Consider the following 11,673-nt stretch of genomic DNA (forward strand, 5'->3'; position numbering starts at 1 on the left):
GAGTCAAGATTAGAATTCCGAAGGATCAAGAAGAGGAGACAGAGAATGATTCAGAAGAGGAGAATGTTGATCTCTTCAACCCTGAGGACGACGATGAAGATTATGAAAATGAACAGTACTCTCCAAGAGATGATAAGTACAAGTTGCTAGAGGAACGCATGCTAGCTATGGAAGGTCAGAAAGCGCCCGGTCTGGATTTCGAAGGCTTAGGTCTGGTCTCTGATGTGGTCATTCCGCGCAAATTCAAGGTCCCCGCTTTCACTAAGTACGATGGTGCGTCTTGTCCTCAGATGCATCTGAGAGCTTATGTGAGAAAGATTCAGCCGTATACCACTGATCGGAAGCTATGGATCCATTTCTTTCAAGAGAGTCTGTCGGGCGCACAGCTAGAGTGGTATTATCAGCTCGAGAGCTCTAACATCCACACCTGGACTGATTTAGCGACAGCTTTTTACAAGCATTACCAGTATAATTCTGAACTAGCGCCTACTCGGCTACAGTTGCAGAATATGACTATGGGATCTAAAGAAGGCTTCAAAGAATATGCTCAAAAATGGAGAGATTTGGCTGGCAGAGTCAAACCCCCTATGGCTGATCGAGAATTAGTGGACATGTTCATGAGCATACTGACTGGCCCATTCTACAGCCATCTGTTGGGAAGTTCCTCATCGGGATTCACTGAACTTATATTAACAGGTGAACGTGTTGAAAGTGGCATTCGAAGTGGAAAGATACAGGCGGCTGCCTCTGCAAGCACCAAAAAGTCCTATAAGGGGAATAATGAATCAAATGTTGTGTACAGTCAAAGGGGTCATAACAAGAAAAATCGTGACCATACCATTGGAGCAGTGGCGATTGCAGCACCGCCATCTCAAAACTTCCAGCACAGACAAGACAGGCCAAGAAGACAGTTTACGAAGATCAATATGACTTTAGCACAAGCACTGTAGGGTATGCTAAAAGCAAATTTAATTACCCTCAGAGATCCTCCTACAAATCCCAACACTACTTCTCCTCGTTATAATCCCAATGCCAGGTGTGCATATCACTCCGATAGCCCCGGGCATGATACAAACGATTGCTGGTTGTTGAAGAATAAGATTCAGGATACGATCGACGCTGGAGAAATTGAATTTGAGCCTCCAGGGACTCCTAATGTCATCACTGCTCCTCTGCCTAATCATGACAAGACTGTTAATGTTGTAGAAGATGCTGATAGCGATTGCGACTTGGATAATTGGGAGGCTGAAGACACTCTCCTGATTTCCTTTAGTCAGGAGTAATTGTTATTGCTTATTTTAATGTACCAAATTTTGTTAAAGGTTTTGTCATTTTCATAAGCATATTCACATTCAATAAATCAATGGACCTTTTTGCATTCAAATATTGCACTCTTTATCTTTCCTGTCATCTTTCAAATAAGCTATGTTTTCTTCCACACACTCACGTAACAAATTTCATATCCATATCCACTCTGGATCCTGTTGATAATAATTTTGCTACTGTTAATTATGGCTTTGAAAATCCGATCTACCAAACCGAGGATGGAAGTGAGGAAGATTGTGAAGTACCTGAAGAGCTTGCCAGACTGGCACTGCAAGAAGAAAAGACTATACAGCCGCATGAGGAATCAAGTGAAATTGTAAATCTGGGTACTGAAGTAGACAAGAAAATTACTGAGGAAAAATCAAGAGACAATATGGAATGATGAATGTCAAGAAGCCTTCGACAAAATCAAGAAGTATCTCCAGGAACCTCCAATTCTGATGCCACCAGTTGAAGGAGGACCTCTAATCATGTATTTGACTGTGTTAGAAAATTCGATGGGGTGTGTATTGGGGAAACATGACGAGTCTGGTCGAAAAGAGCATGCAATATACTACCTTAGCAAAAATTTTACCGACTGTGAAACAAGATACTCATTGCTCGAGAAAACTTGCTGTGCTTTGGGCTTGGGCTGTTCGCCGACTAAGACAGTATATGTTGAATCATACCACTTTATTGATTTCTAAGATGGATCCTAGCAAATATATATTTGAGAAACCTGCTCTCTCCGGAAAAACAACAAGATGATTACTGAATTCTGCACGCGGTTCAAAATAAAACACCATAACTCTTCTCCGTACCGGCCAAAGATGAATGGCGTCGTAGAAGCTGCTAATAAGAATATTAAGAAGATCATACAAAAGATGACAGTAACATACAAGGATTGGCATGAGATGTTACCATTTGCTCTTCATGGTTATCGCACTTCAGTGCGCACTTCGACCGGGGCAACTCCTTTCTCTTTAGTCTACGGAATGGAAGCCATTTTACCAGTGGAAGTTCAGATTCCCTCTCTAAGAATTATGAAAGATGCAGGCTTAGATGAAGATGAGTGGATTCAGACTCGACTCGATCAGATAAATTTGATTGATGAAAAGATACTTGCGGCTGTTTGTCATGGGCAGATATATCAGAAACGCAGGACCCAGGCATTTAATAAAAAGGTCAAGAGACAGGTGTATCAAATTGGAGACTTGGTAATGAAGCGTATCATTCTACCACAAGGTGATCCTAGAGGCAAATGGACTCCCACATACAAAGGGCCATTTATAGTTAAGAAGGTATTCTCTGGTGGAGCCATGATACTTGCTACAATGGATGGCGAAGACTTCCCACATCCCGTGAACGCAGACATAGTTAAAAAATACTACGCATAAAAGAGACCCGCTAGGTCGACGTATCTAGGCAAAAGTAAGGGCATCCCGGCGAACCAAAAGGGTTCGGGCAAAAATTAGGGATAAACATATAAAAATGTACACCCGGCAAGTTGAAAACCTGAAAAGGCGGCTTGGGCAAAAAAGGGTATCCTGGTGGACTGAAAACCTGAAAAGGCGGTCCAGGCAAAAATTAGGGATTAAAGCGTATGACTATGTCCCGTTCCCGGTCAGCTTCACCCAAGTCAAAGGGACTGAACAAGCCAATCACTGTTATCCGACAGCAGGAGATGAGAGGCTTGAAGACATAATGACAGTCGTGGAATTAAAATCAATAGGACTTTTTCTTCATAGCTTGTTCTTTGTTTTTTGACAATCTCCTCTTACTAGGATTTCTGTCTCCTTGTACACAAATTGCCTGTTTATAGGCCCCCTTTCAAAATCGATACAATTTTATTTCCAAAAAGATGCTTTTGTTTTACTTTCTCTGTTTTGTTTGCATAAACGTCCATTGATTTAATTCGAATTAACATATGCATTTGAATATGATTGATGTTTACCGAAAATACATGCATAAAATAGAAATAGCAATTACTAAAAGACTTCAGGATCGAGGAGAAGGTCTAACCATGCTTTCCAATGAATCCGGTTGCTAATTCTATTCCCCAGCAAAAACCAGTTATTCCCCAGAAGAAATGGGCATCATCAGACAGACTGGTCATCTCTTCCATCCCCAGCCAGGCTCTGTTGAATATTTCTACCATCAGACAGAAATCAAGTATCCCCGGCTAAGGAAGGGTCATCAATACAAATATCTCCAATCAAAATATGGGGATTTATTTTCCCCAGTGGAGTCGCCAGGAAAAACTTTTCAGACGCATAATTCATTCATTACATTATTTCACAGCATACGCATGCATACAATGTTCGCATTTATTTTTGAAACATAAAACATCTCATGCATCATGACATGGCATGAAGCTAACTTTATTTTTCAGGTTAATTATCCTCCTGATACAGTCAAACTAAAGATCCATTCAGACGGACATCTTTATCAAATACACTTATTCTGATAAGCACTCTGATATCCTCCTAATGGTGGCATATTTAAGCCCATCCCAGACATTTATTACAAATACAACATGTACAAATATTATCAGATATAGCCTAACGTACGGTTCATTCTGATTCAACCCAACATATGATTCCTTCAACGGTCTAGCGTACGACCCATTTGGATCTTCATTCCTTAGATACTACCTAGCGTACGGTACATTCCGAGGTGTAGTCTAGCGTACGACTACTTTTTGTCAGATACAGCCTAACGTACGGCTCATCCTGCAACCCAGATACGATCTAACGTACGATTCATTCTGATCTTCATTCCTCAGATACTACCTAGCGTATGGTACATTCCGGGTGTAGTCTAGCGTACGACTACTTGTTTGTCAAATACAGCCTAACGGACGGCTCATCCTGCAACTCAGATACGATCTAACGTACGATCTATTCTGACCTTTAGTTCTCAGATACAGCCTAATGGACGACTCATTCTGCTACTCAAGTACGATCTAGCGTATGATCCGGTTTGGTCTTCCATCCCCAGTGAAGCCATCCGCCTAATGGACGACTCGTTATGCTCCTCAGATACGATCTAGCGTACGGTCCATTCTGATCTTTACCTCTCCGGATGCAGCCTAACGGACGGTTCATTCTGCGATTCAGATGCGATCTAGCGTATGGTCCATTCTGATCTTTTATCCCCAGCAGCGTACGATCCATTCTGATCTTCCATCATCGAACTTCCTGGATGGCATCTTTAAGCCCATCTCCATCAAGACTAATTAACAAGTGCAAATTTTTGGGGCATTCTAAGTGTTCAATAATCTTCCACCTCCAGACCACGAATGGCGTACATACCATTCTAACTCTCTCGATTCAAGAATATTGAACAGGGGCAGCTGTCATACCCCAAAATTTGCCCGTTAATCTTGCAAGACATTTTTCAAGGCACTCCCAATCATTTTTCAAGGCATTGATCTTAAAGGAATAAAGACCCAGCACACAGGTGGTCAAATCCAGAAAATGGCTTAAAATGGCTTGCTCGCTAGGCGAGCAAAATCATTCGCCTAGCGAACCCTTCGCTGCACCACTCGCCTAGCAAAGCTTGCGAATACCAGAAATTTTGGGCTTCATTCTGAGCCCATCAGGTCAAAACAAAAAAACTATTATAAATACCAGAACTTCACACAGAGAAGGGACGAAAACAGAGAGGACAGAAGGATACGGACAGAAACCCTAGCAAAGAAACCCTAACAGAAGCAACCGAGCAAACCCTGGAGGCTAACCAAGAGAGTTCAAAGCAACCCTAAAGGACACCCTAAAAGCAACTCATCTGCACAAAGGTTACCTCCGCCCAACTCAATCCGACACCAACTCTAAGAGTAATCTGCCAATTCAACATTGCAATTCAATTGCAAACAGGTTTGCATTACCATTACCGCTTTATGCTCCCAATTTACATGTGATATTATGATTGAACTTATAAATATATCTTAGTTTTTGCATGTGGATTTAAGTATGCAAGGATGCCTTGAATGTTTAACCATGTAATTGATGTAATGGATGCCATAGGGTTTGGAGCTTGCTGAAACCGCACTGTTGTTAAACTCAAAACCCGCAGCCGTTCGCTAGCACATCGCTAAGCGAACATGTAGCGAGTGTTCGCACAGCCTTCGCTAGGCGAGGCAGTAGCGAACATGACAGTCGTTGTTTTTCGTTCTGTTTTGATCTTTGCTCATCTGACCTGTTTTATTATAGCCATGCTTTGTTTACCTGATACTATTACTGCTTTGTTTGGTGCAACTCTTGACTGCACCCCATTTGGTATTCTGACCTGTTTGTTGAATTTTGTGAGGGCTCACATACTCCCGAAGAAGGTAGCTTGCTAGGTATTCTACTTTATTTGTGGGATAGCCTTGTGAGGATTCATCCTAATTACCTAACTGATTATAAAATATTGCCTTTGAATAGTTGATCTTGGCCTTCTCTTGGTTGCCTTACGGTATTACGGTATTACGGTATTACGGTATTACGGTATTACGGTCATGTCCCACGAATGTGGGGGTACCTTAGCAAAGACCCTTCGATTAAATCATCATGTCCCTATAAGATAAATCATAGTCCCTCGGATGTTGCCTGCGAATATATGATTTTGTCCCTCGATGACCCGTCGTTGTAGCCTACGGTTAAATGATGATCGTCCCTTCGAATGCTAAGGTATCCTTACAAATGTTGCCTTCAATGACCAATCAATGTCCCTTAAATCCAAAAGGACAAGACTACTTACTTCTCAATAGTAAGGACAGTTTTACCTTCATAAGGATAGGAAATACCCATAAAAGACCTTGGGCAGGTATAACTCTTAAATGCTGACTCACAACTTAAAATACTTTTCACACCCCACACTTTGCAAAACATCTATTAGAAAATCACCACTTGGTATACATTCGTACTAGAATCATTGCCAAGTCATATTTTTCTAAACAGCTTTCAAAATTAAACGAGATAAATACTTTGTATACATTCGTACAAGAATCATTACAAAGTTAAACTCTCTTTTCAAAACATTTTCTAAACAGTTCTCAAACACTTTTTTTTCAGACAAGAAAAACATAAGTGATCAAGCAATTAAGAGCCCATGGATAACCATGGATACAAAGGGTGCTAACACCTTCCCTTTGTATAATGTACCTCCCGAACCCAAAATCTAATTAAGGTCTTTCCTGTTCTTTTCCGCCTTTCCTTATTGGATAAAAGAAAAGTCGGTGGCGACTCTTGCTATCCGCGACATTTGCTTTCCAAAGCAAAAACACACAAAGTCAGTTCACCGTATGACATTCGTAAAAAGTTTAAGTTGCATGATAGACTGGAAAGACGGTACGCAACTGTAAGACCCTAATTTTGACCCTAATATCCCTCATGGCATCATAACATTGCATTTTACATTGCCTCAAGGATCATAAGCATCTTGGTTCCTTTACCTTTTGGTGGGATCTCTTGCGAGTTAGTTTGAGATCACCAAGCATGCTCGAATTGTATATTATTGCTTTTCTTGTTTTATTTACTAACCAAAAGCACAAACATACGTCACTAACATCTCTTGTTTGTAGCTTGAGCAGTCACAAGGTCTAAAGCTTCTAGGAGATCCTATGTGCATTGATATGGCCAAGAGAAGATGAGAGCAAGCATGGCAATGATTCCCAAAGCTCTCATCCATCAAATATTCCTCCCAAGTATCTCAATTCATCAGTTTGATCAAAGCAAATCAAAGGGCTTGAGGTTTGTCTCCCAAGGAAACCCTAATTCATCTGTCCATCAACTATGCCTTGCTCATGAAGCAATGTTAGATGCCCAAAAGTGCTTATTTGAGCTATCATATGTGGGCATCTTTCACTCTTTTGCCTTGCTAAAAATTGTCAAAATCACATTTATTTTACATGGAATGCGTACATTGATAAACAAGCTTGGTGCCTTTGATGTGTTTGTTATTGTGCAGGAAAGGCATGAATTAATTGATAATAAAGACACAAGAGAATTGGCAAAGGAACCAAAGCAAAGGAGCATTTCATCTGCCTGCTCGCTAGGCGAGGCTGTGGCGAAGAATGGGTTCGCTAGGCGAGCTCCTGGCGAACAGCTCCAGTAAATTAGCAAATTAATTCGCTAGGCGAGCTCTTGGCGAAGTCTGCAGCGAATTCATTCTGTTTTGGTGAAAAAGTGCAGCCAGCACTCACTCGCTAGGCGAGGCTCTAGCGAGTCCCCAGCGAGCATTCCAGTAGCTAAACCTCTCAACCTCGCTGGGGGCGAGCTTGGAGCGTTTCCTTCGCTAGGCGAAGGTATGTTCGCTAGGCGAACATGACAGTTTAGCAAGCCCTGTTTGCTCTGGGCGCAGGGGCTTTTTGTGCCCATTTTAGGACCTCGCTAGGCGAGCCATTCTGCTCGCCTAGCGAACATGACAGTTCTGCACTTGTTTATAAGTAGCAGGTGCCACTTTTGGGCACCATACCTCATTTTTACCAACTTTTCCATTTTTTTGTACTTTCTCCTAGATATTTTACAGCATTGCTTTGTGGGAGATTTTATGCCCTAATTTCATTTCTCTTCATCTAGCAACCATCTTCCACAAAAAGAAGGTGGATTCCCATCCAACTTCGATTATTCGACTTGGATGTTGATCAACCCTCTTTCCTTACTTGCCGACCAAGCTACCATGAAAATGAGTAGCTAAGTCTTCCATTTGTCAAGGTTAGATGTAGGTGATTGCTAGCTTTGTGTGTAAATGTAAGGATCCTCATATGTAAACTCTTTAACGGTAAATATATGATGAAAACTTTGTTTCTATTTAAAACTCTTTGTGTTGGTATTTGATCGAGAGATGTTTACCGATTCTTGACCTAGGTTTTCATCCAAACTTGTTTGTTAGCTAGAGATAGTAACGAATGATTTTGTTCACCATAAGGTTGAACCAAAACGTTGTCTTTTTGATAGATTGTGTTCGAGAGAAACAATGGATCAAAATGACAAAACTCACAATGGGTGTTCGAGAGAAACGCATTGAGAGGACTTTGTGAAATTATTTATCATCTAAAGGAGTTTATAAGATTGTTGACCGAGCAAATACATGCAAAGCAAATGTAATCATTGAAACCTAACTTTGACAATATTTCTCATATTAATCAAAACGTAACTTTTACCGCAATTAATTACTTTGTATGCAAGATAACTTGATTAAAACCAAAACCCTAGTGTTACATTAAGTTAAGATTAATTCAACCATTGAACGGCAGTGATATCTTACAATCTCTGTGGATACGATAACAAAAACCCGACACTTAAAAACTGTCTCAACAAAAATGGCGCCGTTGCCGGGGATTGTAAATTGATATTGCGAGCATCGCATTGGTTGTTTAAGTTTTAGCTTGTGAATTTTTGACTTGTGCTTGTAATTTGTTTGGTTTAGTGTGCAACTTACGTTTTATGCGAGGGAAAATCCCTGTGGACGAACTTCTTTTTGATCCTGAGATCGAGAGAACCGCAAGGAGGCTCAATAGCAAAACAAGACGTAGGAGGCAACAGGCTAGGCAACGCCAAGAGCAAGGAGAAAGTTCTTCAACCACAAATCCACACCCATTCATACCAAACATGGAGCCACAACCACCACCACCTATTTCTACTCCATGTATCAACAGTCCAAGGAACACCGCTCAGTTTGCCAACCAAACTGGAAGGCAAGCTGAGATGAAGACGGGAACTCTGAATTTATTGTATGGGAGTCCATTCACCGGAATGGACCATGAAGACCCATTTGCTTTTCTCACAAAATTCTATGAGATAGCATTGGCTGCCGGAGTGGATCAGGCTCAGGAGCTTCCGTTGTTCAGACGTTTATTTCCTCACGCTTTGCTCGGTAAAGCAAAGGATTGGTATCTCGATCAAACACCTGCCGTAATGACGGATTGGAATGTGTTAGAGGAGAAATTCATTGAAAGATTTTTCTCTCATAACCGATTCATGGAATCAAAGACGGCCATCTCGGTGTTTTCTCAAGGAACCAGTGAATCGTTGAATGAAGCGTGGGAGAGATTCAAGTCCATGCTAAGGAAATGCAAAGGGCATGGATTTGATGAATTAACTCAAATCCATATCTTCAGAAATGGACTTCAACCAAACTGTAAGACGTTGTTGGATGCCACCTCGGGTGGCTCGTTGATGTCAAAAAGTGCCGAAGAAGCCACAAACATTATCAACCGTATGGCTTTGAATGATCTTCAAAGTCAAAGTCGTGGAAATTCTTTGAAGAAGGCGGGAGTGCTTGAGTTAGGGACGAATGATGCCATACTTGCCCAAAACAAGCTCATCTCACAACAAGTGGAACTTTTAACGCAACAAATCAAAGAGTTAAGAGAACCGTCAAAAGCTAAACAAATAGCTTGTTGTGAACTTTGTAAAGGTGAACATGACACCGGATTTTGTCCACCTCCCGGTTTTGACGAAGTAAATTACATGGCCAATCAACGGGACTATCAACCAAGACAACAACAACCTTATCAACCGCACCCTCAACAACAACAACAACAACAATTCCAAGGGAACCAAGGGTTCCAACCTAGAAGCAACTATTATCATAACCAAGGTTATGGAGGTGGTTCTTCTAGCCGTCAAAATCCTCCCCAAAATCCGTATCAATCTCAACAACCGCCGGTAGTCAATTCTAAATTGGAAGAGACATTGACGCAATTCATGCAAATGTCAATGGCCAATCAAAAGAGTAATGACGCGGCCATAAAAAATCTTGAAACTCAAGTTGGGCAACTTGCCAAGCAACTAGCTGAACAACAAACCGGTCCTTCTTTCTCGGCCAATACGCAAACAAATCCTAAGGAGCATTGTAAGGCGATTATGACGAGAAGTGGAAGGGAGTTGGGTAGTGAAAATGAAAAAAGAGTGGAGAGTGAAAAAAGAGAGAAAGAGAAGGAGATTGAGGAGAAAATAGTGGATGAAAATGTTGACGGTGAAGTAGGAGTGTGGAGTGATGAGGAAGTAGTTGAAAATAATAAAAATAATGGTGAAGTTGAACAAGAAAAAGGTGTGGAGATTGAGGAAAATAATAATGATGAGGTGCTAAGGGAGGTAGTGAAGAAGCCTAGATGGAAAAGTGCTAGAATTGCAAAGGGAAAGGAGGTAGTGAGCGCTACTCCGGTCCAAAATCTTCCTTACCCTCATGCCCCTTCCAAAAGGGAAAATGAACGGCATTACGCCCGGTTCATGGATATTTTTAAGCAATTACAAATAAACATTCCGTTTGCTGAAGCTTTGGAACAAATGCCAAAGTATGCCAAGTTCATGAAGGACATACTAACCAAAAAGCGGAGGTATACGGAACCGGAGACCATCGTCCTTGATGCGAGCTGTAGTGCCATCATTCAAAGGACGCTTCCTAAGAAAGAGGTTGATCCGGGAAGAGTTACATTGCCGGTTAAAATTGGTGATGTGTATGTCGGAAAGGGACTTATTGACTTGGGGTCGAGCATAAATCTTATACCTTTGTCAATAATCAAGAGGCTTGGCAACATCGAGATTAAGTCCATCCGAATGACATTACAATTGGCGGATAAGTCGACGACCCATCCTCATGGCGTAGCCCAAGATGTGTTGGTGAAGGTCGACAAATTCTTTTTCCCGGTGGATTTTATTGTAATTGATATGGAGGAAGATGATGATGCTCCGCTCATATTGGGCCGACCATTCATGAAGACCGCAAGAATGATGATTGATGTTGATGACGGTTTAATGAAGGTGCGTGTTCAAAATGAGGAGGTCACCTTTGATCTATTCGAGGCGATGAAGCATTCCAAGGATAGAAATGATAGCTTTCGCATCGATGTGATGGAAGACGCTATCATGGAAGTTTCAAAGCATATCCATGAGATATCTCCTATGGAGTTAGCTCTCGACGACTCATTGGAGGTTTTCACTGTTGAGGAGGAGCTAGCTCTTGAGGAATGCTTAAAGGAACTTGATAGCTTGGAAGACCTACAACCGTGGGAAGTAGAGGAAGAAAATTTGAAGAAGGAGGTAATTGACGAGAAAGCGCCAATTGAATTAAAAGAGTTACCTTCGACTTTGAAATATGTGTTTTTAGATGAGACCGAGGCAAAGCCGGTCATCATAAGCAACCTTTTGACAAAAGAAGAAGAAGCCCGTCTAATCATTGTGCTAAAAACCAATCAAGAAGCTATGGGTTGGACTCTTTCCGATCTTAAAGGAATTAGTCCATCCTATTGTATGCACAAGATTTTGATGGAGGAGGATTTCAAGCCGGTGGCTCAACCACAACGCCGCTTAAATCCTACAATGAAAGAGGTTGTAAGAAAGGAAGTGGTGAAGCTTTTGGATGCGGGAATGATTTACCCGA

This window comes from Lathyrus oleraceus, chromosome 3, assembly GCF_024323335.1.
Source record: "Lathyrus oleraceus cultivar Zhongwan6 chromosome 3, CAAS_Psat_ZW6_1.0, whole genome shotgun sequence".
Lineage (NCBI taxonomy): Eukaryota > Viridiplantae > Streptophyta > Magnoliopsida > Fabales > Fabaceae > Lathyrus > Lathyrus oleraceus.